Source organism: Acomys minous (assembly GCF_964271855.1).
Source record: "Acomys minous genome assembly, chromosome: 7".
NCBI classification, from domain to species: Eukaryota; Metazoa; Chordata; class Mammalia; order Rodentia; family Muridae; genus Acomys; species Acomys minous.
In genome coordinates this window covers 37,454,331-37,479,086 of record NC_140488.1, presented here as the reverse complement: position 1 = coordinate 37,479,086, position 24,756 = coordinate 37,454,331, and the positions used below count along the sequence as shown (strand labels likewise).

Here is a 24,756-nt window from a genome sequence, read left to right as displayed (position 1 = left end):
ATCTAAAGGCAGAACTAAAATTCCCATATTCTTAATATGCCAAATTTGTATGATGTTGTTATAGAAATCCTTAATATCTAATGGACATTTAGTGAGAAACAAAATTACTTTCAAAGAACATTCAATCCCTCCACCGGACAAACAGTTATGGAACACCACTATGTGCCAGGACTAGAGATAAGGACATGAATTTGACAATTGTATTTTGCTTTTCTAAGGTTGCTTTAAAAACACAAAATTCACTGTCATAACCAGTGCCTGTTTAGCTAACAGTGTTTGTTCAATGTAAATTTGTGTTAACAGAGGACAATTTCCAGAAACGAAAACACGTTTTGTTTTGTTAAGAAGGGATTGGCTACATAGTATAAAGTCAAGATTTTCCTGCCTCAGTCTCCTGAGTTCCAGGATTATATGCCTGGTAAGCTGAGAGTTATTTGTTCTCTAGTCAAATCTATATTTCTGTATAATAACATCCTGCATGTAGAAAGCTGATTAGAACTTGGGGCTATTCTAACTCCAAAGAAAGATTGATTCTAAATAAATGGATGTTTAAAACAAACAAGTACAATCAAAACCAAAACAAAGGCCTTAAAAAGCTCAAACTGCCATGGACTACAGATCCTGAATGACAATGAAGAGGAGCAAATCTTTAAATACAGTTCTAAAAGCAACAAGATTTAAGTTTAAAACCAAAACCAAAACCAAAAGCCAAAAACCAAAAAACCTAAACCCCATATGAAGTAGAGAAAGGAGGAATTGTATTTATCCCAGAATATTTATGCCTTGGAGAAATTTAGCCAGGTTCCTTAGCTGCCTGCATGCCCTGGAAAGGAAGCTACTCTTAGCTTGTGTTCACAATAGGTTTCTGGCTGTTGACTCTCAGCATCTAAGTTATTGGCCAGTTGTTGACATTCATGGAGATATTCCAGATTATGCTGAGTAACTACTTCCTCTTAAGAGACAAGGGACATAGCAAAATAGTAGTTTAAGCAGGCTAACTCTGCTAGAACACTGTGCTATGATAGATACTGTGTGTGTGTGTGTGTGTGTGTGTGTGTGTGAGAGAGAGAGAGAGAGAGAGAGAGAGAGAGAGAGAGAGAGAGAGAGAGAGAGAGAACATTTAATGACTCAGTTTCTTAAAGGTATTGTTTAGTCCTCTGCAAAAGAAGTTAAAAACATCTACTTTGGTTATGAGAATTCAGTCAGAGTGCATAAAGACACACACAGAACATGGTAGTTTCTTTAACGACTTTGAATTGCTCCACATTTTTCCATGGTACTCTGGCAGCTCTCAGTAGTGAGGAGCCAAAAACTAATTTCTGGACCAAAAAGGGTACTCTATAGCCTAAAAAGCCGCAGGCCACTTAAAAAGAGTGAAGAAAGCCAGATTACACTCAGCTGGGATTAAAATGAAATCTTACCATTAGGTGATATTATTGAACAAAAGCCTGGTAACCCAAAACACTCACAAAATATTTCAAACTATCATGGTTTCTTCTAATTTGTTATATTTGAAACTGTTTTTTGTCAGGGTAGTATGTAAGGCTAGAATTCTTTTGTTATACATTTCTGATCTATTTTCAGAACTTCAATGCCTAGTTAAATGCAAAAACACATTTAACTTGTAAATGACCTTTGTCATATGCCAAAAATGAGAAAAGAACAATTCACTTCAACACAAAAAGCAGCCAACGGGACTGCAGTGATGGCTCAATGGTTAAGAGACTTATTTATTATTCTTGCAGAAAACTGAGTTCATTTCTTAGCATTCACTGGCTCCTAACTGCCTTCAACTCAAGCTCCATGGAACCCAACACACTTTTCTGGCCTCTGCAGGAAGTCACACACATATGGCATACACTCACACAGACATACATAATAAATAACCAACACATAAATAAACTAATAAACAGTAGCAAACTTTATGGAGTATATCCACTCCACGTTTTTCTAAAGAAGGGCTTCGTAAATAAGAAAACAAAGGCCATCATTTATCACACATTTGCCCAAACCATGCTAACATGCTGGAACTTCTTTAGTCCTCAAAAATATCCTACTAACTGTATTATTTTCACAGAACAAAAGTCTAATTGGGATCAGACTCAATCATTTAAATTCTACCTTTAAAACACAGGTGCTGGGATGTGACCCTAGGCAGCCTGACTCCAGGCTCTCAACCACTTTGCACATTGCCTCCTTTCTGGGTAAGGTCTTAAAACACTATAAAAGTAGTGTTGGGGGCTCAAAGGATTCACTTTTCTGGAGATATTACAAATGCATCTTTCCTTATTTAATTCCCAAGCTATGCATGTCAATTAGGCACTTATTGCAGCTGCTAAGGGCCAGTCAAAATTTGAAGCTTTAACAGGTTCAGCCTAACTCAAGAAGCAGCAGCTACTTTTTTTTTTTTTTACTAATTATTGTCTTTTAATAGTTTTTTTGAAGACAAAGTGTCACAAGTACCTTGTATATAAATGGGTAAGCCTTACAGTTTTAGTATCTGTCACTTAGAAATATCTCTTTAAAGAAGATACGATTTCCCTTAATTAGCATACTCAAATATAATATTTTGATATAATTATTCCCTCCTGGAGGTGATAAATAGAGGGAATTTATTTGCTTTTTGTGCCAAAGACTCTAGGCTTGGACTATCTGTGTTTTATAGCTTTATTTCTTCCTCACTTTGACTGGGGTTACTTCATACAGTTGACCATGTTCCTACACTGAACAGCTTTCTTGCCCTTCTAACTTTGTTTCTTATCTGTGCTGAACAGAGAAATCAGGTTTTTGAAAACTGTAATTGCAAGGTCAAAGAAAAATAGGGATCTGGGGATGCTGCCAAAGAGACTTTATGTATGTGATTTTATTTTGCCCTTTGTAGCACTTTTTCAATTGTTCAAAGGTTTCTAAAATGCTCATTTCTTTTTTTCTTTTTTCTTTTCTTTTTCTTTATTTCTTGTTTGTTTGTTTTTATTTTTTGAGACAGGGTTTCTCTGTACAGCCTTGGCTGTTCTCACTTGGTAGATCAGGCTGGTCTTGAACTCACAGCGATCCGCCTACTTCTGTCTCCCGAGTGCTGGGATTAAAGGCATGCGCCCCCAAACCCCACAAAATGCTCATTTCTTATGTTCAGCTCTGAGTATTGGCATTAGCCAAGAAGTAACTGCCAGATAAATGTGTTACTAATCTTCAGCATCCTGGGACCACTTAGCTCTTCTATGTAGTTCAGTCTCTGATTTCAAAGTGAAGATAACATTATACTACTTCAGAGTAGGCATATACCAACAAAACTACTGAGGTCAGGCTTAGGAATGGAAGGAAAAAAATAAAGTACTAAATGTCAAAAAATGTTATTCTCTTTCCTCCACTATCAACTAGCTGCAAGATCTTAAGCAAGGATCTGTAGAATTTCTGTGATTTTAGAAGTTTTTTAATATTGCCAAAGCTCAAACTTTATTTTTCTAATTTATTCTCAGAAAGATGTCATAATAAAAACACTGTTGGGGCTGATGAGATGGCTCAGTGGCTAAGATCACTGGCTACTCTTCCAGAGTCTTGATTTCAATTCCCAGCAACTACACGGTGGCTCATGACTCATCTATAAAGGAATTTAATACTTTTATCTGGTATACAGGAGTACACGCAGAACACTCATAGATTTAAAAAGAGAACACATAAATAATTTTTTAAAGTTTAGAAATTCTGTCAATTACCAAACAAAAATTATCTTTATAATTATTTCACCAGGTTAACCTTAGTTATTTTATCCTAATAACCAAGCCAGATTAGAAGTACAATATTATTCTATGATTATAGTAATAAAAGAAAACAGTGTCAGTGTAGGCAGGGTACATGCCACTTAAAAAGCAAATGAAGAAAGGCACAAATGTCTGTTACATGTGTAAAACATGTTCTTTATATGACAAACAGTTTTATATTATAATAGTACATAAACAAAGACTCTATGATACATCTACAACCTTTTCAGAGAGATTTGGGGCAAAACTTAGTCTTATTTGGCCAACTTTCCATGAGACTTTGTCTTGAAAAGAAACAAAGAAAGAAATAGAGACAAATGATGTTCCTACTATTGGAAATAATGAAGTGTGTGTGTGTGTGTGTGTGTGTGTGTGTGTGTGTGTGTGTGTGATTAAATAATGATAATTACCCTGTCCGTTTATATATTCACCATTTGTTTCTACATTCATAGCAATTTTTTAGAGACAGGTTTCATTTAGTCCAGACTGGCCTTGAAAACACTGCCATAGCTAGCTGAGGATGACCTTGAACTTCTTCTGCTCCTCCTGCCTCTGTCTCCACGTGCTGGGATTACAGGCATGTACCGTAATACTCAATTTATATGGTGCTGAGGACAGAACCCAAAGCCTTGTGCATGGTATGAAAGCACTCTATCAACGGGGCTACATACCCAACCCAACATAGCAATTTTAAGTATACACTATTTGCTATTGTCATGTGCTTTAATATAGATCCTTAACTTTATTCTTTCTAAACCTTTTGAAGAAACCCTTTTTATACTGCTCCTCCTCGGCAGTACTCGATAACTACCACTTTACTTTCTATTTCTACAGGCACAACTTATTTTAGATTGCATACATTATTAAGATCTTTAGGCTTTTGATTTTTTTGTTTGCCTGGCTTATTTTATTTAATATAATGCCTCCTAGGTTTATCCATGTTGCTATAAATCATAGAATATTCTTCTTTGTGGCAGAATAATATTCTATTGTATATATATAACACATTTTCTTGATCTACTCAGACTCTGATACATTTATCTTAATTTTGTATCTTGGTTATGAATAATGCTGTAGTAAACAAAGAGATTCAGATATTCATAAGACTACAAATTTCATGTTCTTTGGCTATATACCATCAGGTAGAATTACTAATTCATATGGCAGTTCTATTTCTAGTTGAGGAGCTTGTATACTGGTTTCTGTAATGGCTGTACTATGTATATCCATACCAACACTGTACATTGCTTCACATTCTCACTGCTTACTATTTTTGACAACAGTCTAACAGGTATCTCATGATGTTTTGCATTACCTTTATGAATGATTAGTGATGTTCATATTTGTTGGCTATTCATTCCTATATCTCCTTTTCAAAACTGCCTCTTCAGGTCTTTGTTCATTTTGGGTGCAGCAGGTGAGACAGGATCACAGGTAGTATATAGGCCACCTCAAACTCACTAGTAGCTGAGGATGAACTAGAAACTCTGATCCTCCTGACTTCACCTCCTAAGTACTGGGATTGTAGGCATATCTCTTTGTCCATCTAAAACAGATACACACCTGTGTATGTGTGTTGCTTGCATGAATATCTGTATACCAAGTATGTGCCTGGTACCCTTGGATGCCATTAGAAGGTATCAGATATCCTGGAACTGGAGTTAAAGATGGTTATAAGCCACCATGTGGTTGCTGGGAATCAAACCAGGGTCCTCTGGAAGACCCTGGAAGTCAGTGCTCTTAACCACCAAGCTATCTCTCTAGCCCCTGTCCATTTTTAAACTGGGTTACTGTTTTCTTGTTTCTGAGTTGTTTAAGTTTCTGATATAATCCATTATAAAATATACGCTTTGTAGATACTTTATCCCAGTCTACATTTTTGACTCTATTAACTATTTCTTTCCCTGTAGCTTTTATGTTTAATGTAATCGTATTTGTATACCACTGCTGTTGTTATTTGTGCTTTTACAGTCAAATACAAAAAAAAATTACTGACTGGTTCAATGCACACAGTAAAAATTTGATTTTGCAGCACATTGAAAGCAGTGCCTACTAATGCGTGTTAGCTATAAACATGAAAAAAGCAAATTTTAAAACAGCTTCAAAATAAAAGTCTGTTTTAAACAAATATTGGAGCTTTGCTTTAAAAAGACATGGCTTTCATGTAAAATATTGCAAAAGTAGTGTGGATTTCAATATAAATAGAATTTCCATATTAATATCTCATCAACTGCCAACATATATAGAATATTTGTATTTATTATAACTTGCTTTTATATTTCTGAAATGGATTCTCTGTATTGTTAAGATTAGTCACTAACTTCTGGGCTCAAACAATTCTGCTTCCTCAGCCTCTCCAGTAGCTGGGACTACAGGAATGCACCTCCATGCTGGCTTTAAAATTTTCTATGAGAAAGCTATTTTTGCACACTACCTATAGTTTATACTAATACAATTATGTTTGAGTAGAAAATTATGCATTAGTGATATTTTTTCTTAGTTTACCTGTTTAGTATTTTCATGATGAGTTTTCTTTTGCAGGCAGTGTATTGGTAGCTACAATAAGAATGTTTTTTACTACTTGCATTATAGTCATTAAAAAAATCATGCAACTTTAATGTACAGTGCTAGTGTTTTTGTAGAATACTGTAGAAATTATTTTCCTTTTATAATTTCTGACATAATTTACTGATAACCTTCATGTATATGAAGCAAAATATGCATAGTAAGTTCATTACATCCAAGCATAGGTGTCTAATCCTTGGGGTGTAGATTTGATGACAATATCTATAACTTATTTAAAAGATGTTCAGAGACTGTACAGGCTGTAAAACCAAATACAACTGCAGCCAAAGATGCAAGTATTTAAGAAAACAACATTTCATCAATTCGCTTACAGCTAGACTTTGGAACTTGCTATGCCTGGCTTTTTAGTATTATGAGAACAGTATTTACTTCCTTTAATAACAATAATTTATTCCCACATATGACATGCCCTTAGTGTACACAAAGACTGAGTTAGCTCTCTAGTACACCTCAAATAATATATGAGAACCAGGTTATGGTTTCAGAGATTTAAATGGAACAACTCTGGTTTGTTTGGCTATCATCGTTAGTGGGGAGTGGAAAACACTTACTCATTGCTGGTGGAAGTACAGACTGGTATAGTGAGTATGAAAATCAATGTGGAAGTTCTTAAAAAACCTAAAAACAGACCTACCACATGATCCAACTATACCACTCCTGGCTATATACCCAGAGGACTCCATAACCTACTCTAGAGATACCTGGCCATTCACATTCACTGCTCCTCTAACTCACAATAGCAACAGCCTAGATGTCCATAAGCCGATGAAGTCATATAAATGATGATAATGAAAATATGGTATATTTACACAATTAGGTACTTTTCAGCTATAAAGAAAGATAAAATTATGGCATTCACAGGTAAATGAATGGAACTAGAAACAATCATTCTGAGATAGGTAACCCAGATCCAGAAAGACAAATGTCAAATATTTTCTCCAATTTTAGATGTTAGATTTGAACTCTCAGATATTTGTGTTTCATTTGGAATGACCATAGAGGTTAGGAAATTATTAAGGAATCATGGCTGGGGCTTTCATATTGGGAAGATAATGGAATAGAAAAAGATTAAATTGGAATTGTAGAGTAGAAAGCAGGGGAGGGGAAAGGGAAATAACACAAAAGCCATGGCGGAAAATTACTACTATTTTTTTTTATCATTACTACTACTAGAAGCTTCCTAATACTACTTCCTAGCACTACTACTAGTATTTTTTTATTACTACTACTAGAAGCTTCCTAATACACACATGCACATAACACACAAGAGCTAAAATGGAGCTACACTGTAACAGGGCAATAATGTTCATACGAGATGCTAAGGCTAACAGATAAAAAGCCCAGGGCCATGAATGGCTTAATTCTTTGGAACTCTTGGCTAGGGAGGTCCCACAGACCCCCCAGACATTCCAGGCTATTGACCCTGCTCCTGGTTAGGCTCTGGAATTTGACAGTAAGACTGTCCTGCTGAAGATAGCACATACTTGAGAACTGGAGTTTGTACTGACTGACCTGAAAGCTTCACCTCTTCCTAATTATTTATATCACACACCCAGATTTATTAGATTGCCTTAGTCTCTTTTTAAAATAATGTATTTAGTGGAGCAGTGATGTGTGCGCAAAGCATAGTGCATGTGTGGAGATCAGAAGACAATTTGCAGGAGCTGGCTCTCTCCTTCCACTCAGAGACTGAACTCAGGTTGATGGGTATTATCTTTTACCCACTGAGCAATCAGCTGAAATGTCTCTTTAAACCTATCAGTAGGCTCTCCTTCGAACTTTTATTTCTTGTGATTTATGTGCAAAAGAAACTATGTTATTTATCTTCTAGCAATCCACATGGTTTGACTGTTGTTGGCTGTATCATGATAATAACATAAGAAATATCATATCCATAGGGAACTAATTTGTTTCACTAAATGCTCACGAGTGGTGCTTCACAACAGATGAATGCGAGGCACACAAGGAGAGGCTGCAAGTATTAGCACAGTGATCTGAGGGCCCTAAGAGGGCTGGTGGTCATGCCAGAAATGTGTCTAGCTCAGGAGCAGGATATCAGGTCCCATAGAGCGGCCTGACCAACTAGTGGTCTGCCGCCTGGGCTGTGCTCAAAGGCCTGGGTATCTGGGGAGCCACAGGGCCTGGTCCTGTTTACAACACCATGCTCTCTAGCTGGAGCTTACTGTCCCTTTCCCTACAGAGGTAGCCAGAAAGCCAGGCATCTCAGGATGAGGTCACAGTCTGGTGAGGGGCCAGCGCCACCACAGTGGTGTGCTTAGGAGGACTTCCATTCTGTATGTGCAGGAGAGCTGGCAGGAGATTCTTAAATGGGTTGCTGTCACATGAGAAACAGTGGGGTTCATTTAGTATCCTTCTTATAATGATAATTCTCTAGTCCACAAATTCTCTTGGTACACAGCTTTCCTATTTTCATTTGTATTTTAATCAAACCATCCAAGGTAGCCTACAGTTCTTCATACAGCATCTAGAATTCCTCATCATATTCTGGATATGCTTTTTCTCCTTTTTTGTTGCAAGCTAGGCTGCTGTTCTCGAATCCAATTTTGTCTTTACTGAACAAGCTGATTTTCAGGTTGACAAGGTTACTTCCAGTAGTAAAATTTGAATCACTGAGGCTTTGCCACTTCAGGATTAAATTATGTCAATCAGTTTTATTGTCCTTGCTCTTGTTCCCTTGTTCTTATACTGACAGATAAAGACAGGCTTTCTGGGTGTTGCAATTCTAGGAGTCTTTGCCTCTGTGAGGTCTGCAGATATCCCTGGAAGAAGACCTGAGTGAAGCCCGCCATGGAGGCTGAAAGCACATCCTAAGAAAGAAACACATTCAGGAGAGACTGGGTACAGATCTGAGGAAAAGTTAAAAAGAAAAAAGCTGAAGAAAAAGTATCAGAAGTTTGGGGCAGAGTGTGCTAAAGTTTCCAAAAAAATATGGGAAGATGGTTTTCTTTGATTTATACTCATAACAAGAACAACAAAAAGAGAATGCAGGTTTGCTTACATGTGAAAAGTTTCTTCTACTGACATCATTAACAGTCTGGTCAGAGAAGAAAACCAGACTGCAGAATGAGGAAAACTGGGGCCTAGAGCATTCAGGAATAAAGTCCTGGGCTGTCTAAAGCTCAGCTTCACTGTATCATATACATTAGCTCTTGCTCTATGTGAGAATTTATACAGCTCCTTCCGTATGAAAACCTCAGAAAAACCAAGGAGAATGGAAGAGGACCTTGTAAAGAAAACACAGGAACAATGGAAAACAACGGAAAGCAGCTAGATACCACAAATTATAGCTATATTCATTACATGCCAATCCCAAATAAGTTTCTGGCACACTAGTAAATTGTTTAGAGTCGTGGGCACTAATTGAGGATCAGCAAGCATTCATTGAAACCAATCATACAAGACTATCCTGGTTTTCCTTTTAGATAGGTTTATCGGCCCAGAATATAAAAGGAATACTGTGCACAAGCATCTAGATTAAAGCACTACTCTAGTTTAGTTTCTATCGCTAAGATAAACATCACAACCAAGGCAACTTACAGAAAAGAACAATTTGAGTTTACAGTTCGAGAAGGATAAGAGTCCATCATGGCATGGAAACATGACAGCAGGAAGTAGGCATCAGAAGGAGCAGGAAGGGGTCACATCTTAAAGCCCAAGCATGAAGCAGACAGAGAGTAAATTGCAAGTAGGGCTTTTGATTTCAAAGCCTGTCTCCGGTCATGTGCTTCCTTCAGCAAGGCGGTACCACCTAAACCTCCCCAAAGTATGTTACCAACTGGGGATCAAATGTTTAAATGCTTGAAACTACAGGGAGCATTTCTCATCCAAACCACCACAAATACTCATTTCTTATATACTTCAATCCCTTAATAAAATTTTAAACAAATAAATTGACCATATATTACTAAATTTGTAGGTGTGACAACATTGGGCCAATAGGTAGCATACTGGCTAGAAGGATTCAGAGATATTCAGTTGTCAGACTGTGACAACAGATCAAATCTTAGAAGAATCAACTGTAGCAGTAATAAATGCAAAGTGCATGATAAAGAATTCATGGATTAACAACATGCCAAGTGAAACCTTATGTGTTCCTGTTGATAGCTTACACCAGATAAAGCCGTGACATGGCTGCCAACCTAGCCTGACTTAACAGACACAGGAAGGGGGTTTATCCATGCACCTTCTCACTGATGAGACCACACTGAAAACCATTGTGTACTATCTGAGAAATAACATTTAGAAAAGAACATTGATGAAGTCAAAGGAGAAGAGACCTGTTTGGTGAACGTTCTGAAGCCCATGTGAAACGATATAAAGAAATAAGGATGACAAAATAAATAAAGAAAAAGAAAAAAGTCTACCTTCAAATGTTTGAAGTGCTGTATATCAGAATGAAAATTAAGAATAGGAATTCTAAAGTGGAATTGTCTTTTTCAATTTAATAAGCTGATAACAACTGGAGTATAGAACCTCTTTGTGATAAAGTATTCAAACGGAAACTGCATGATAACCTTAACAAGGACATTACAGAAAGTTGGGACAGATGACCTCCATGGTCTCCTATTTCTACTTAAAGTCACAATCCCACTACACCTTACTTTTCACATTTGTAAAGTTAAGGAGCTGGATAAGCTGGGCTCTTGGGTTCTTCATTTAATCAACAAACCATTACTGGTTGTTTACCACAGGTCAGGCATTGTCAAGTAACAAGGAGAAAACAAAGATAAAAAAAGACCCAGCCTTTGCCTACAGAGTGATCATAATATAGTAGGTGAGTCATACCTATGAAGAGAGACAATTTTAATATATGAGAACTTCACCCAAAGATATAATGATACAATCGAAGGACAGAATAGGGGCACTCAAGCGTATGTAAGGATATGAAGCATGTTTAAAAGGCTCCCTGGAAGAGCCATTTTAAGCTATTTCTACAACGGGATTCATAGGAGGCTAAAGAAAATGAAAATGACTTTAAATCACTAAATATAAACCAAAAGCCATATGCACAAAACTAGCACTTGCTTGTATGTGTGTGTGTGAGCACGCATGTGTATTATTATGGTATTGGAATCTGAAGCCAGAGCCTTCCACATGTTAAACAAGCAATTTACCACTAAGCTGTATCTTTAGCCCGTCTGGATAGTTATTATAGACTGCCCAAACACAGGCATGACTCAATTCACAACTAGGACATATGCTAAGAAATGTGTGCTATGCGGTTTTGCTAACTGAACATCATAGAGTAGTACAGTGACACAAAATTAAGATGTCATGATGTCATTAGGGATGATATCTTACAGGGTCACTGTCCTGTGTGTAGACTGTTTTCAACCTGTAATACTATTGTGTATGTTTGTAGTTCTTTTATGGGAATAGTTTGAAATCTAATTTTTAAATATTAATAAAATACAGAAGAGGTCTTCGTGGTTTTGTTCTAAGAATCCTAATATTTTTACCTAGGTCACTTGGACTAATCATATCTTTCTACATACTCTAGAACCTTCTTTAACGTGATATATAACACAGTTGAACCTTTAACTTTTCCTAGTGAAAACACAAACTGAATTTTTATGATAGAGGTAATGAAAACAAATAGTAAAGGTTTATAAACAGAGGGGCTAATCTAGGTGTATTATAATAGTTAAGTACCTAATAGGAACTTAACTACCTTAACTTAAGGAAATTAGTGGAAGCCTCAACTTTTCTTTTTTGATTTAGTTCAGGAAGTACATGTAATGCCTTATGTGTAGACTAATTTTCTCATTGAAGTCCATGCTTTAACTTTTAATTCATTTAATATGTTATTTATTTAATAAGACTTATATTAGAATATGCAGGTTAAGCACCTGAATCTGAATATCCAAAATGTTCTAAAACTGAATTTTTTGAGTGCCAACAATGATGCCACAAATAAAAAACTATGTACCCAATTTCACATGAAGGGTACGAAGTGCAGATACATAAAAAAAATTCCTATAAAATTACCTTGAAGGTATGTACATAGGGCATACATGACTCATAAATGACTCTTTTATTTAGAGTCAGTTGCTATTCCAAAGATATCTTATTGTATCTATGAAAATATCTTCAATTCTAAAAAGTTCATAAATCTAAAATACTTTTGTTCCCACAAGTTTTAAATAAAAGATATTCTACATACACATATGATTTTCAAGTATAAGGCACAGAATAAACTCCTATGATAAGGCATTTTACCTTGACACTTGAATAGGAGCCATCCCAGGATCATTATTATATGCTCTGTCTGTCTACTTAATACATGTTAAATTGGGTAATATTCTCTAATATTTTTTGGGTTTTAAAAAAATAGTTTCACCAGGTGTTGGTGGCACATTCATTTAATCCCAGCTTTTGGGAGGCAGAAGAGGTGGGTGGATCTCTGTGAGATCAAGGCTAGCCTGGTCTACAGAGTGATTCCAGGGCAGCCAAAGCTACACAAAGAAACCTTGTCTAGAAAATACAAAAAGTTTCATCATGCTGGGTGTGGTGGCTCATGCCTTTAACCCCAGCTTTTGGGGAAGCAGAGACAGGCAGAACTCTCAGCTTGAGGCCAGCCTGGGTGAGTTCTAGGACACCCAGAGCTACACAGAGAAATCCTGACTTGAATACCAAAAAATTTTTTTTTCTTTAGAGCTTTGTTTCTACTAGTGCACTTCCCAAGGAAAAAAGTGACGGACACTAAAAAGATAAAACAAAACAACAAACTAACAATGATAACAAAACTCAGCACTACACTAAAACCTTTAGAATTTTGTCAGACTACATGCCACTCTTTTCACTGTACTCTATAGTCATACCTGTGCTCCATAAGAAAGTGGTACAGCCGGGCGGTGGTGGCGCACGCCTTTAATCCCAGCACTCGGGAGGCAGAGGCAGGTGGATCGCTATGGGTGCGGGGGGGGGGGGGGGCGAACAAAAAAGAACTCATATAGGTATATTAACCCAAAAAGCTGCCTTTCCCAGTATACTGGGAAACTCTCAGCTGCTAACATGATCATAATAGTAATTTAACTGATTTTCCTCCAGAGTCTCAGTGTGGGCTTCCTTCAGAGAGCCAAGAGTGTCCAAATTTTGGGGTTCCCTAAGCCACACTGGAAGCAGAACTGTTTTTGGCTACACAACAGTTTTCCAACCTAGTCTCAGTGGACTGTGAGAGGATATATACATTTTTTGTGTGACATTGTGACAAAGTACTGTCATATATAAAGTATAAGATCAAAAATCACATAATCAAGTTATAAAAAATAACCATAAAACTACCAAGAAGAGACTTGATACCCTATGAGCATATAAAGGGGGAGGAAGTCCCCCTCAGGCACAGTCATAGGGGAGGGGAATAAGGGGAAAATGGGAGGGAGGGAGGAATGGGAGGATACAAGGGATGGGATAACCATTGAGATGTAACAAGAATAAATTAATAAAAAATAAAATTAAATTAAATAAAAAAAATCATATAATGTTCTAAGTAAGTTTACAGTGTTTTGTTGAGTTGCATTTATACTATACTGGGCTACATGTGGCCTGTGTGGGTTTGGCACCACTGCTTGTAACAATTATTGTTGTCATCTTTTCCAATCTTAAGCTCAGATCTTCATTGTTCAAGGCTTCAGTTATCAGGATTTAAAATCAACGGCAAGTGCTAAAAACTACTTTTTATAAAGAACACTAAATGTTTATAGTTTCTTGCCCATTTAGCCACAGATACTCTGCTCTAGAGGTTGTTACTTCTCTTTACCTTACCTGAAGGTTATCTGAAAACAATCTGTAAATCTTTGGCAAACAAAGAGGGATCAGTAAACAGACTAACCCTACATTTGCCACCTGTTTCATATTCAATTGAAAACAAGAAACTCAAAAGGCTACCTCCTACAAAATCCCCCCCCCAAATTTGTGCAAAAACAAAATCCAAGAGCAATCTCATCTTTAACATGGCCAATTCTAAATCCTCATGATGCTTATGAAAACATATTAAAACAACTAACCAAAACCTGGGAATGTAGCTTAGTGATAGAACACCTGCCTAGCCCAGGAAAAGTCCTGGACTTAAATCTCAGTATTGCCAACCAACCAACTTACCACCCTCCCAACCACTACCATCACCACCACCAAGAACAACAAACAAACAATCAAGACTCAAAGGAAAAGAAAGGCAACAGCAACTCAAACAAACATATCCTGCCCTTTTCTTTTTGTTTAAGAAACACTATTTTCGTTCTGAGGGAAAAAAAGATGGTTGGGTCTCTGACAGAGTCCTGAGGAGGTAAAAGGGGCACCAACACAGAAGCTTCCTAGAGTGACTCAGCTGGAATAAAGCTGGTTGCTAAGGAAACATTTCCTATATACGATGACTACAAAGAGCAGCTTAACAGCTTCATTTTGCCCTTTATTCACTCCGGCTTTTGCCATATATACAGGAAATATAAAAGTAAGATGAGGTAAAGCAGTGTAACAAGCAACTGAAACAAGCAAGCAAGAACTAAGTTGCTTCTGGAAAGAAAGTGCTGTGATCCTAAGTTCCTTGAGGTGAACAGGACATAGCAGAGAGAGAGAGAGAGATAAGGCCTTTCTCAGGCATTCTGGTAAGAAGCTAAGGCAAAGGTTTTGATTTCTAAAGTCCAGGAAGCTCAAACAGTAAAATCTGATAGCAAACAAAGGCAAACACTAAAATGTAAAGTCTAAACAGGAACTTATAAGATAATGATTTACTTTTTGCCTAAGAGGCCAGGCAAGAGAAAAGAGGAAGAAGCTAGAAAGAAGTAGAAAAATAAGTACAACTAAAGCAAACAGTCCCAAGCTCAATAGGGGAAAAAAAACCCAAAAACCAAACAAACAAAAAGACAGAAACAAAAAAATAAGCCCTGGAAACATATATAAAGTAACAGTATATAAACTGAGCTGTCATATTTAGGTATGTATATAATATCTATATAGAGAAAACAATATAAAAAGGACATAAATTTGAAAGAGAGGAAGGAGGAGTATATAGGAGGGTTTGAAGAGAGCAAGGTGGAGGAGGAAATTATATAATTATATTATAAGCTCAAAAATTTAAAAATGTCTTAGAAACATTCAAATTTACAGAACAAGACAATACTGCCTTGCTTTCCTCTTTAAATCCTTTTCTAAGTGAAGTTTTAAATTTTTATTTGCAACATTGTATGTTGGGGGCCTTGGTTTTTAAAGACAGGGTCTCTCTGTGCTGTCCTGGAACTTGCTTTATAGACCAGGCTGGCCTAGAATTCAGAGATTTCCAGCTTCTGCCCCCAGAATGCTGGGATTAACCACCCAGCTATGATATTCTTGTGGAGCATTTGACTTGATTTTAGGTTAATAACATCCTTTATAGAAACTGGGAATTCAAAAAGCACCCCCAACTTAGAAATATACTGAAAGTAATGTCATCTAAGGAAACATGATTTGCTCTGCCATTGAAACACAAACCATGACCACACCCACAATCATTTCCTCATGGTCCTATTTTAACTTTGCTAGTATAAAAAGACGCATTAATAAGACCTTTAAGATCTAGGAATGGTAGGATAAAATAGGTGCTATACACTCATAATCTAGTCTTATTTTCCCAAGAGAAGTCATTTTTAGCATGTGTATGGTGTGGTGTGGACGTGCATGTGGTACATGGACTAGAGTGTGCAGTGGCCAGAGCAGAACATCCGGTGTCTTCCTTTATCACTTTCCTCCTTATTGCCTTGAGACAGGAACTCTTACTAAACCAGAAACTTACTGTTTCTGCTAAGCTGGCTAACCAGTAATTTCTCTGGCCACCCATCTCTGCCCTCCAATGCTGAGGCTCAGAAATACCATGTTTTAACTAAGTTGTAGACAATAATTATACTCAATTTCCCTGGATACAGTTAATGCCACTTTATTATCAAGATAACAAAAATATGAGAATAAAGCTGCAATAATCAAATAAATATTAACTGAATCCTAAAGATATGATCCACTACATTCATTATTCTTTTGTAATTTAAATTTCTTGTTTTTATGTTATTTGATATTATAATTTAATTACATCTCTCTTTAAACTTCATTTAAAGTTTTAAATACTATGAAATCCTTGAACTAGGGTATAAATAAAAACAGCTAATAAAAATTTATTGATATTATTAGTAGAAATAAATGGTGAGACAATTTGACACAATGGCTAAATGGTTTTTGAAAGGAGGTTTTGTGGCAGTATTTTTAAAATAAAGTTTAATGAAATCAAAGGAAGCTTTGAAATCCACATCTGTTCACTATAAGGTATATAAATTACAAAGTGGATCATTAAACAACTATATCTTGTCTAAAACAGTCTGATTTTTCTAAAAAAATTATGTAGTATTGCTATATCCCATATCCCTAAAAGAATAACTTAATAATATATTTACTGACAAAATAACAGAAGACAAATAAGCAACTATCCTTCACCTACTTAAACATTCCAAACTAAACTATGCTTTTATATACCTTTACAACCATTCAATAAGCATGCACATTAATACTATTAAAGTAATGTAGCATTATCACAATATCAGTTTGTCAAAGTAGGTTAGAATAAAAATGAGATTGATTAATGGTTTAAAGTAATTTCTAATTCATCTGAAATAGAAAATGATAAATAAATGTATACCTGCTTAGAGAAGTTAAGACCTAATAAAAATCTGCTAAGAGAAGTTAAGACCTAATAAAAATCTGCTAGGTCCTTTTTTTTTTTTTTAAGGTAAAACAAGCAAGACATATTTCAGATGCTGACTAAGTTAACATGATTTTATACCATATAAAGTAGTCAGTGGAGTTCTAGTCTAGATAAGTACCAGTAACCTCTAAGCAAAAATTGGGTCTCTAAAGCACTTGTCACAAGTTCCTATTTTTAAAAACTATTCTGGGGGCCAGTAAGACGGCCCATTGGATAAAGGCTCTTCCTGCCAAGTTGGATGACCTCAGACTGAGGAGATAATTGTCTTGCAAAAGTTAGTTGTCCTCTGATCTTCACCCTGTGCTATGGTGCATACCGACATTGACATGCCCCCCCAACCCAAATACATATATGTTTAAAAAATACTTTTGATAGTGATCTTATTATTCAGACTTAAGACTTTTACTTTTTCCTCTGAGTCCACTAGTCATCACCAAAGATGGGAAAAGGAATAAATTCAAACTCATTATTTTCTGAATGTTACTAGCTAGGAGTTGAACCTAGAGTCTCCCACACGTTGGGCAAATACCTCCTGTTAAGACCAGGTATCATGTGGCTTCCCAGTGGCCTTGATCTCTGACTAGAGCTTTGAAAGTCCTTGAACTTGCAATTCCCCTGACCTCTGAAAAGTGGAGGCTATAAGACAGGCATTATCATACCTAGTTATTTGGTTTATTTAATTAAAGAAAATCTATTATATTCCAGTAAAAGGCTTGACAGGAAAGGAAGTTGTAAATTAATCAATGAATTAAGATCTAGGTTTAACTGTAGCTTTTCATCATTTTCTTTCTCAATAACTATAAGAAAAACTGTATTTCAGTAAGAATTCAACTTTATTTTATGATTTCAATTCATGCTAAACATATTTGAATTTCTATTCCTATCTTCTGTAATAAAACATGTATCAACAATTAATATTCTAGAAAAGGCTTTATCTATAACATTTTACTTACATAAGAGATTCCACAGGCCAAGTTTAAGCCCTTCAATAATTATAAAGGTTAGCCAATCTTGCTTGTATCTTAAATAACAATCTTTGTTCATTTACTTTTTCTAGTTCATTGTAAATGTATTTTCCCATATTTTTAACAGCCAACTGAGGATAGATGAGGTGAAAATTGTTAATGACTACCACATAAAATTTGTTCTGACTGGTATAAAAGCACATCTGAAAGGGAAAGGAGAAAAAAAAGAAAAAATACTGTTTATAGTTAGTGGCTTATGGCCAAAATATGAATCAGAGTTGCAAAAAAAAAAAAAAAACCACAACACAGTACTGTGCTTGACTAAACAAGGGACAGCAACCTATAAAACAATTAGAGAAAAAGTATGCATAGAGACTTTGATGTAGCACTGGCAACTCAAGTTGGTGGTTCATATCTGAGTGAGATCTCTCCTTTCAAAGACTATGTTCACTGAAAGGTAGTGAGCAGGATCTGGAATTCCAGCTTTTTAATAGCAAAGTCACTTTTGGATTTGGCTGTTACCCAATAGTTAATTAGATTAATGCATAAGAAGAAAACAAAAATGCTTTTTATCCTGTTTTTTAACAGCATAAATATGCAAATGGTAGAATTACCTTTGTCATTCTAACAAATTACTTGTAAAACACAGCAAAATGCTCATTCTTTAGAAAAAGTGAAAAGGAACCTATAGTTGACTTTTTTTTTACATGTACTTGTATGTGTGTATATGCACATGTCACAGCACACATATGGATGTCAGAAAAAAACTTGTAGGAGCTGCTTTTCACCTTCTACCCAGGGATCAAACTCAGGGCATCAGTCTTGGCAGCAAGCATCTTGCTGGTGTGAACTTAGACTTTTACATTTTGCATTACACACTTCTCATCTAATGATACAAGTTAGTAAAGTTCCATCTCTGGATGACTATGCAACAAGTCCTTTATCACACTGACCTGTCAATAATCATCTTATTCATCTCACAAAAACTGTCCCAAGATGTATATAAAAGGCCTCTGAAAGTAAATAGCCAACATTAGTTGATACCGTGCCATTTGTTGTTCTATTTATGTAACAACATGTAAGGCTGCATAGCACTTCTTTCTTTTTTTGAGCACATTCACACTGAAAATCAAAGCTGATAATGAGGAATTAATGTGTGTAGGATAACTGTCGACATCTTCTAAGATTCCACTGTTAACACTTAGTACTTCCTAAGTAAGTATAGGTTACAAAGCTTCCATAAATATAAAACCCTGTCCTCATTTCTGCCCTCTCCCTTACCTGGCTCCTCTGATGAAAAGTTGTGTATGTGGGGGGTGGAGTTAGCAGGGGGTAGGTGGGGCTTGAATGGATGGAGATTTGACAGATCTTGGAAATTCAAAAGTAAAAGAAGTGGAACATTACAGAACATGCTTATACACCAATTCTATTCACAATTAAACCTTCTACATCAACTGTAGACACCTCTCTATGCTAAAAAATAAAGTGAAGGCTAAAATAAAAGTCAACAGTCAAGAGCTATGACTGCGAAAGAAAAACTCCCCTAAAGGAAAAAGCAAAAAACTAATCTCAGTCATTTACTTTAACCACTTAAGGCAATCTGATAAAGATCAAATGCCTACTATAAAATATTGACAATTCTAATATTTTTTATTTATTTGTTTGAGACAGGGTTTCTCTGTGTAGTCCAGCTGTCCTGGATTCTCTGTGTAGACCAGGCTGGCCCCGAACTCACAGATCTGCCTATGTCTAGCTTCCTGAGTGCTGAGATTACAGGTGTGTGCCACCACAACCTGGCTGAAAATTCTAAATCTGAAAATAGTAATGGTAATGGCTAATTTAGGAAGGAGAACATTCGCAAGGAGGTGTGGATACTACCTGCCATTTTAGTTTGACATGGATAGATAAGTGTAACTTTAAAATAGAGACTTTTAAAAGAGTACCAAAAATGTACAAGGTAGCGTTGACATACAAAAAGGTGATTTCCTTAGTCTCCTAATTTTATTAAAGACTTTCAGGGACCAACTTAAAAGACACACAATACTCAACTATTAAGTATTTAAGACACACAACTTAAAATTAACATAATACTCAACTATTCTTACCAATTCAAAAACACTGCCAAAAGGAGTACTCTCAAATCCTCTTCATAAACCTACTTAATGACAAAAATGTCTGCTTTGGACAAAGTATATTTGAATACAGCACATTTATTGGTTCACTGTAAGGTTCAGAAGAATATTCAGGGTTCAATAAGTTCTGTACTAGAAGATCTTAAAGAATGGGAAAAAGGTTAGTTCTCAATCAGAAAACCTCAATGGTGGTACATGCCTACCAAGCACTGTGGTAGTAAGGAAGGTGGAAGTAAGGAAGGTCAGGTGTTCAGAATCATCTTTGGGCCACAAAGTGAGCTCAAGGCTAGCCTGGGTAACATGAGAAAAGAAAAATTCACAAATATAATGCTATACTCTAAAATGTTTAAAAAGACTTCCCCTTTCTTTTAAAAAATGTAAGGGTCAGGGGGCTTCATTGGCAAAAGTCAAACTCCTGTGCCTAAGCATATTTGTGAAATTAAAGTTTTCTTTTGGAATATTATCAGTTTTGGATAGGATATACTAGTATTTAAATGAACTCTCACAATGTGATGATTTAAATTAAAAACTGAAATCAGGAGAACTTAGTAATTTCACAAACATGCTATATTAAAGGTTAAATCCTAATGAACTGTCTGGGTAATGGTACCATATACCTGTATTCCTAGCATATGGGAAGTGGAGGCAGGCAGACCAAAAGTTCAACATCATCCTCATTATATATGAAATTCAAAGCTAGCCTGGCTTATGTGAGACCTTGTCTCAAAACTAATTAATAAATATACAATAATCAGTAGTGTTGCTAGACCTTAGGAGTGAACTCTCTGAAAAATAAATAAAACCATTCCATTTGCAATGGCCATGAAAAGCATCTAGGAGTAAATTTAAGTACAGAGTTGAAAGAGCTCGTCAAGTGGAGCATGGTGGCTTGAAAAGTGGCCAGAAGCTAGAAGTTTATCCTCATTTTCAGCTATGTACTGCTGTCAACCTGGGTCATATGAGGTACAAAGAAACACATAGACACACACACACACACACACACACACACACACACACACACACACACACCAAACTAACAATAAAAATTGTAAAACACTGCTGATTAAAGAAAATTTCTGCACCACATGCTGGCGAGGATGTGGAGAGAGAGGAACACTCCTTCATTGCTGGTGGGAATGCAAACTAGTACAACCACTTTGGAAATCTATCTGGCGCTTTCTCAGAAAATTGGGAATAGGGCTTCCTCAAGACCCAGCTATTCCACTCCTTGGAATATACCCAGAAGATGCTCTACCACACAACAGGGACATATGCTCAACCATGTTCATAGCTGCCTTATTCATAATAGCCAGAACATGGAAACAGCCTACATGTCCCTCAGTAGAAGAATGGATAAAGAAATTGTGGTACGTTTACACTATGGAATACTACTCAGCTATTAAAAACAAGGAATTCCAGAAATTTGTGGACAAATGGATTGAACTAGAAATGATCATAATGAGTGAGATCACCCAGAAGCAAAAAGAGTTAAATAGTATATACTCACTTATATCGAGACACTAGTCCAAGGGGTACGTCCCATGAAAAACTTTACTTACCAGGAAAGTGGGTCAGAGGGGAGGACATCCTATGGAGACTTTAGGTGAGAGAAGCCTGGGAGAATGAGGAAACAGAAGGATCTAGAGGGTCCTGGAAACCTACAAGTGGAACTTTATGACAGGCGGATCTGGGCCCTGGGGTCCTCCTCAAACTATGGCACCAGCCAAGGAAAATATAGGCAGTAAACTTCGAACCCCTACCCAGACTAGCCGATGGACAGGACATTCTCCACCGTTGAGTGGAGAAGGAGATCTGACTTTCACACAAACTCTGGTGCCCCATCTCTGACCACGTCCCCTGGATGGGGAGGCCTGTTGGTACTCAGAGGAAGGATAGCAAGTTACCAAGAAGAGACTCGATACCCTAAGAACATATACAGGGGGAGGAGGTCTCCCTCAATCACAGACATAGAGGAGGGAGTAGAGGGGTAGCGGGAGGGAGGGAGGAATGGGAGGATACAAGGGATGGGCTAACAATTGAGATGTAATATGAATAAATTAATAATAAAAAAGAAAATTTCTGGTGTTCATGCATTATAAGAATGAATACTGCTTCTGGGTTAAATCACTCATTATGATTATTTCTAGCTCAATCCATTTGTTCACAAATTTCGGAAATTCCTTGTTTTTAATAGCTGAGTAGTATTCCATAGTGCAAATGAACCACAGTGAGTTAACCCAGAAGCAGAAAGAGTCAAATGTATATACTCACTTATATCTGGACACTAGCCCAAAGGGTATGTCCCATGAAAGTCTTCACTTACCAGGAAAGTGGGTCAGAGGGAAGGGCATCCTATTGGGACTCTAGGTGAGAGAAGCATGGGAGAATGGGGAAATAGAAGGATCCAGAGAGTCCTAGAAACCTATAAGAAGAACATTATGACGGGCAGATCTGGGCCCAGAGGTCCTGCTCAAACTATGGCTCCAGCCAAGGACAATACATGCAGTAAACTTTGAACCCCTACCCACATCTACCCAATGGACAGGAAATTCTCCACAGTTGAGTGGAGAGTGGGGTCTGACTTTCACACGAACTCTGGTGCCTCACACTTGACGACGTTCCCTGGATGGGGAGGCCTGGTGGCACTCAGAGGAAGGATAGCAGGCTACCAAGAAGAAACTTGATACCCTATGAGCACATACAGGGGGAGGAGGTCCCCCTCAGTAACAGTCATAGGGGAGGGGAGTAAGGGGAAAATGGGAGGGAGAGAGGAATGGGAGGATACAAGGGATGGGATAACAATTGAGATGTAATATCAATAAATTAGTAAAATATATTTTAAAAAAAGAATGAATACTGCACTGTCACGGCCACCATTGGAGAGCAGCAGCCACGGCCCTGCGCTACCCCATGGCTGTGGGCCTCACCAAGGGCCACAAGGTGATGAAGGCGCCACGGGCGCCTCACCAAGCACACCAAGTTCTTGCGGGACATGATTAGAGAGGTGTGCGGCTTTGTGCTCTATAGCTGCACGCCATGGAGCTGCTCAAGATGTCCAAGGACAAGCGCAAAGTGAAGTTCATCAAGAGGGTGGGTACGCCCATCCTGGCCAAGAGGAAGGAGAGGAGCTTAGCAATGTGCTGGCAGCCATGAGGAAGGCGGCAGCCATGAGGAAGGCAGCAGCCAAGGACTGATGGCCCCTACTGCAATAAACCTTTGTGCGCCAAAAAAAGAAAGAAAGAAAGAAAGAATGAATGAATGAATACTGCTAAAATGTCCATACTAAAATGATCTACATATTTAAAGTAATCCTTACTAAAATATCAGTAATATTCCCTCGGGACAAGGAAAAATAACAGTCATTATAAAGTTCCTATGGAACCAAGTGTGATGGTTCCTTTCTGTGATCCGAACACTTGGGAGGCTGAGGCAGGATGACTGCACTGAGACTGAGGCCATCTTGGGTGACACTGTAACAAGTAAGTACAAAGTAAATTCCTATGTAGCTGTGCCTGTACACCTGCACAAACACACAACCTTGAAACAGCTAAGAGTCTTGAGTATAAACAACAAATCACGAAGTATCACATTGCCTAATTTCAAAACTATGAAATTCCTGTAATTAGAACAGCATGTCCCTAGCATAAAGAGACTTCTGAATGGAACAGAACTGGAGCCTAGAAGAAAACTCATATATCTATTCCTAACTATCATTGACAACAGTGCTAAGAATACAATTGGAGAAAGGACATTAAATAGAGTTGGAGAAATTACATATTCAAATTAGAAGCATGACAATAGACTTATATCTCTTACCAGTTCCAAAAAATCAACTGAAAATAGATTAAAGACCTAAATATAAAGCTGGAAACTGATATTACTAGAACACAGAATAGGGAAAACACTTTTGGGTACAGAGGCACAAGCAATGATTTTTCTGGGTAGTAGTCCAAAGGCATAGTAGACAAATGAATTTTTTAAAAAATAGGATTTATGGGGCTGGAGAGATGGCTCAGAGGTTAAGGGCATGACTGCTCTTCCAGAGGTCCTGAGTTCAATTCCTGACAACCACAAGATAGCTCACAGCCATCTATAATGTGATCTGATGCCTTCTTCTGGCCTGCAGTTGTACATGCAGGCAGATGCCTTCTTCTGGCCTGCAGTTGTACATGCAGGCAGAGCAGTGTATACACACTAATAAATAAATAAGTAAAAAAAAAAAAGGATTGATTAGACTAAAAGCTTCCACATAGCAAAGGATACAATAAATAAAGGGACAATTTACAGAATAGGAAAAAATAAAAACTATACACCTGACAAAAGCTTAATGGTCAGAATCTATAAACATTTCAAAATAACACCAAAATAAAATTTTTAGTAATTCAATACTGAATGGGCATTAGTCCTAAATAGAAATTTCTCAAGAGAATGTATAAAAATTGCCAACAGGTAAATGAAAATATAGTGTATAGCACTAATCATCAGGGAAATACAAATCAAAACAACAACGGGGCATCTCCTCACGTTAATGAGAATGGCTATTTACAAGAAAGGCAAAGATAACAAATGCT

At 37.0% G+C, this 24,756-nt stretch overlaps 1 protein-coding gene and 1 pseudogene across 4 annotated transcripts in view; one reads left to right on the top strand and one right to left on the bottom strand.

The window, feature by feature from the left end:
• Positions 1-24,756, bottom strand: part of WDR44 (WD repeat domain 44) — a 129,846-nt gene that overhangs the window by 64,562 nt on the left and 40,528 nt on the right. The window lies entirely within an intron of this gene.
• Positions 20,225-23,379, top strand: LOC311601972 (large ribosomal subunit protein eL36-like; annotated as a pseudogene). The gene is made up of 2 exons: positions 20,225-20,345; positions 23,073-23,379. The product of its transcript is annotated as a large ribosomal subunit protein eL36-like (transcript).